This window comes from Gossypium hirsutum, chromosome A02 (genome assembly GCF_007990345.1).
Source record: "Gossypium hirsutum isolate 1008001.06 chromosome A02, Gossypium_hirsutum_v2.1, whole genome shotgun sequence".
Lineage (NCBI taxonomy): Eukaryota > Viridiplantae > Streptophyta > Magnoliopsida > Malvales > Malvaceae > Gossypium > Gossypium hirsutum.
In genome coordinates this window covers 96,842,381-96,847,655 of record NC_053425.1, presented here as the reverse complement: position 1 = coordinate 96,847,655, position 5,275 = coordinate 96,842,381, and the positions used below count along the sequence as shown (strand labels likewise).

Sequence of the window (5,275 nt, the reverse complement as noted above, 5' to 3'; positions counted from 1 at the left end):
TCAGAGACTGAATGAGATATCAAATTAGAGCTTAATGAGTCTAGTTTCAAATGAAATAAACGAGAAAATCCTTTGAATTTTGTACGAGGAGAAAATTGATTTGTAGTGAAGAGTGGTCAGAATAGTTGAGCAGTGAAATAGGGGTAACTTCAATGAATAAACTGTACTAATTGGCTAGACCAAAAATTCTGAAAATTTTATGGTAAGAGTATATGTGAATTTAATTTAAAAAAAATTAACGGTTTGTAATTTAGAGTTCTGTAGCTCTAGAAATAAATAATTTAGTTGCTGGTACTCTGCTAGACAGCTTATTTTGAACCTCTTTATGATTGTAATAGTGAAAGTATGTGTGTTTGTGATGGTAATATTCCGGGAACATATTGTGACTTTTTTTAAAGTATTATAATGTATTGTTTATTAATATTTACATACTTTCTTACTAAGCTATAATGCTTACTCCCTTCTTTTCCTTTTTCCTATAGTGTCGCAGATGTTAGCTCGAGTTGGAGGTCGCCGGAGGTTAAATCACGCTATCAAACTATTGATCGATATATAAAGGTTTTAAAGTATTTTAAGTCTTTGGCATGTATGGAGTCTCGTTTAATTGTTATTAAGTTGCTAGGAATTGGCTTAAAATACCGACCTTTGTTATTTGAAGGTCTCTATTGTATAAAGTCATTTAATGTTGATAGTCTTGATTATGTTATTAATTAAATGATGCAATTTATGAATGTGCATGCTTGCCTATGTGTGTGGTTGAATTAAAGCATGATATGGGCCTTGTAAACTCTTTTTTAAGGGACAGCTTGAATGTGTTTGAAAAAGTTTTAAATTAGAGTGAAATTATGAATCGATTTTTATACGATGATTAGTGATTAAGTCCAGTAATGCCTCGTACCCTGTTCCGACGTCAAACACGGGTAAGGGGTGTTACAGATACCTCCCTTCTTTGCTACGCACTGGACAGGACTTACCCACGAACTGTTTGAGATGGGATAAATGATATCCGTATCTAATCACTTGATAATCTCCTTTTTCACCACGTCCTTCATGATGGGGTTCAGTCTTCGTTGTCCATCAATCGTCCCTTTTTTTGCCATCTTCCAGGATAATCTTGTGCTTGCATATAAATGGACTAATACTGCGTTGATATTGTCCATCCGATAGCCTTCTTGAATTGTTTCAACATCGAGATGAGTTTCTCTTCTTGCTCAGTAGTTAATTCTATTGAAACAATCACAGCCAGAGTACAAGCGTTACTTAAATAAAAGTATTTTAAATGTGAAGGTAATACCTTGAGTTCTAATTTAGGTGGTTCCTCAATTGATGCTTTTGGTTGGGCATACTTCCTCTTCTCTAACTCCAAAGATTCAAAACGAGATTGCCGATTAAATCCCCTTTGATTAGCTTCTAACAAAGCTAAGTATTCATCCTCCTCTTCATCACTTGGAAGATCTGATGTCAAAATTTGTTCCAACGGATCCTTAACATAGTTGAGTTCCTTTTCCACTATTAAATCCTCTAAATCAGATATTACAGAACAATCATCACTTGTGTCAAGAAATTGCATAGACTTAAAAACATCAAATGTTACCTGATCATCTTAAACACGCATCGTAAGGTCGCCCTTTTGCACATCAATAAGGGTCCTTCCGATTGCTAAGAACGGTCTTCCTAGGATAATTGGCACTTCTTTGTCTGCTTCAAAGTCTAGGATAACAAAATCAGTAGGGAAGATAAATTTATCTACACGTACCAATACATCCTCGATTTTTCCTTCTGGATGTGCTAAGGATCGATCTGCTAGTTGAAGTGTAATCGTAGTAGGTCTAACTTCCCCTATCCCCAACTTTTTAAATATTGATATAGGCATCAAGTTTATACTTGTACCCAAGTCACATAGTGATTTACCACAATATGTTGCTCCAATGTTACAAGGTATGGTAAAACATCCAGGATCCTTCAGCTTTGGGGGTAGTTTGTCTTGAAGATATGCACATCATTCCTTCGTCAGAGCTACCGTCTCAAATTCTCCAAGTCTTCGTTTTTTGGACAGGATATCTTTCATGAACTTGACGTAGTTTGGCATTTTTGTTCAAGTGCTTCAACCAACTGGATGTTGATGTGAAGTTTCTTGAGTACGTCTAGGAATTTCTTGAATTGAATTTCCTGTTTCTGCTTATGAAATCTCTGAGGGTAGGGTGGTGGTGATTTCTTTACTAGAACTGGTTGATTCATTTTCTACGGCAATTATGCATCTAACGGAGTTGTTAGTTGATCAAAACTAGCTGGTTCTAGAATTACCTTGTCGTGTTTTGTAGATTCTAGTTCTTGTGAAACTGGAATTTCAACACTCGGTTGAACTTCCTCTGAGTCTTGAGCATTAGTTGTCCCTTTTCAGCTTCGATAGTGTTGGGCTCTGTTGTCTTTCTGCTCCTCAATGTTAACGCTTTGCAATGTTCGTTCCCTTGTTTTCTTAGATTCTCCATATCACTACGTAAAGCACCTTGTGGTCGGTTCCTGAGTTCAGTAGCAAACTGGCCCACTTGATTTTCCAAATCCCTTAGAGTGGCGTCGTTTTTCGCCATGTAAACTTTTAATAAATTCTCTAAGCTATTGGATGATTGAGCCTGAGCTGGTTTCTGAGCTTGTTGGGGAAAACTAAGCGGTTGAGTCGGTCTAGGTTGAGTGTAGTTGCTACTGGTTCTAGCCCTTTGGTTACTCTAAGAAAAACTCGGGTGGTTTCGCCACAAAGGGTTATAAAAGTTGGATTGCAGTCCTTTCCTTCCTCGATTTTGGTTCTGGTTACTCATGTAATATACGGATTCTAGGTTCGATGGACATTATTCGAAGAAATGTCCTTCCCCATAATAAACACAGGCTATACTCTCAAATTGGTGAGGTGGTTGGGCTGCAAAACTGTTAGACCCATTAGTGGTAAGATTTTTAAGTATTGAAGAGATTGAAGATACTTGAGATGCAAGTGATGTGAGAGCGTCCACTTTATGTATACCAGCAACTCGTCTTCCTAACGCGTCTTGATTGGTTGGCCATTGATAATTGTTACTAGATGATTTCGTAAGCCTCATTATAAGACTTAGAAAGGAGAGCAGCGTACGCAGAAGCGTCCACTACTATCCTCGTGTGAGCATTAAGACCATTATAAAATGTCTCAAGTTGGATGCAATATGGGATTCCGTGATGAGGGCATTTTCGTAATAGTTCTTTGTATCGTTCCCATGCCTTATACAAGGACTCATCATCCATTTGTTGGAAGGCAGTGATCTCGTTCCTCAACTTAGCGTTCTTTCTTGGTGAGAAATACTTCATGAGGAATCTTTCGGCTAACTCTTGCCATGTAAAAATTGAGTTTGGTGGCAATGAATTCAACCAGGCTCGAGCTCTGTCCCTTAATGAGTATGGGAACAACTTCAATCGTAATGCATCTTCGGGAACTCCAGCTAATTTGAAAGAGTCGCTCACATCCATAAATAGTCTTAGGTGAAGATGAGGATCTTCAGTAGGCATTCCACTGAATTGGCCCACCGTCTGAAGCATCTCGAACATGACTGGCTTCAGCTCGAATTGTTGTGCCTCGATTTTGGGTCTCCTAATGCCCGGATTAAGATCGTTAAATACTGGCACAATATATTGTCTTAAGGCTCTATCCTTATCGTCAGCAATAAGGATAGGATTTTGAGTATGGTTTGCTCCGTTTCCTTGATTCATATTCTCGAAATTCATTCCTTCAGTCCTTCTCTGGTTCACTTGTCTTCTCTGCTGTCAAAAGGTTCGTTCTATCTCAAGGTCTACAAAAAGTAAGTCAATAATCTGGTCAATACTCATAAACACTTGAAATTATCAAAGAAAAATTAATTACGTTAAAAATTAAATCGAAAAATAAACCAAAATGTAAAACTAACAAATTCACAAATAATGACATTTTTTTAAAACAATCCCCGACAACGGCGCCAAAAACTTGGAACGCCGAAAAAATGTGCAAGTGTACACAATCTCAACAAGTAATAAAGTGACAAGTAAATGTCGAGTTATCGTACCTACAGGGACTGTGAAAAGAATTAATTGTGAAATTAATTGTAAAACACTTTGGCGGGGTAAAAATAATTTGATTTAAAAGATGGTCAAAAACTATTTAAAACTAAGTAAATAATTAAAATAAAACAAAGGAGTTCTAATTCACGATTTCAAATAAGATTTAATCAAGGTATCATACTTGTGTTGGATTAATTATATTTCTTGAACTCAGAATTATTAAACTCATGTTTACACTATTACGAATAAATTCATAGCAACCCGGTAATTTGCTAACTTATGGAGAAACTTACATACAAAAATCCATTCATCTCTTGACATATCCCTATGTCAATTCAACCGACTAAACAGATTCTAGTAAGCAAACATGTTATTGCACATACATACTCATTAAACTGAACTAATCTCTTGCATATCCCTATGTCAATTCAAATGATTAATTAAATCTAATCAGCATATAAAAGACTATGTGAGGTAACAAGCCATCCCTACCTTGAAACAGTTTAATCACAATAATCATGAAAGTTATGCAAGGCAATAATATCGCCAGATACATTGCTAATTTAACCTTCAACTACCTTAGAAAAATAAACATTCACTGATTAAGTACTGTGTCAATTAATTACAACTGCAATCCATTTAAATAATTAATTCATTAGCTACCTCATAGTTGTAACTCAAGAATGACTTAGGCATGATTTTACTTAATCAAGCAATTTACTGAGGCCTATAACAGCATAAACATCATTTTAACAATTCAAGTAGGTAGAATATAATCAATCCAATAGAAACTTAATTTAAGCTAAATTGATTAAAATAACCATTTCAATAGCATAAATATTCATAAGCATGTTCATTAAAACAACAACAAAACTTAAATAGATAGGGAACAAGAAGTAAATATGGTGTTTCTCCTTGGCTTGACTAGTTGCTCTGTTCTTCATTCTTCATTGCCTTTGGCTATCAAGGTGGCTTATGAACACTTAATTTTAGCTCCAAAATGGATGATGAGATCCTCTTTCCCAAGAGAAGAAATCGTCACTTGAACAAGAGGGAAATGGGATGGAAAAATAAGAGAAAAGAGAGAGAGGGAATGAGAGAATGTTGTGGAATGAGGGATGGTTTGAATGATCAGAAAGGGGTGGCTTTTATAGCTGATTGTGGCTGCTAAAAATAGAAAAAAGAATCAGCCTAAGAGACTTCCCTTGGCTGGCAACACATA

General features: G+C 36.1%; 1 non-coding gene across 1 annotated transcript; it reads left to right on the top strand.

Annotated features, from left to right (window-relative positions):
• Positions 1 to 3,193: 3,193 nt before the first annotated feature.
• Positions 3,194 to 3,300, top strand: LOC121216943 (small nucleolar RNA R71). Its single transcript, XR_005913160.1, has one exon. It is a non-coding gene; the product is annotated as a small nucleolar RNA R71 (small nucleolar RNA).
• Positions 3,301 to 5,275: the final 1,975 nt, after the last annotated feature.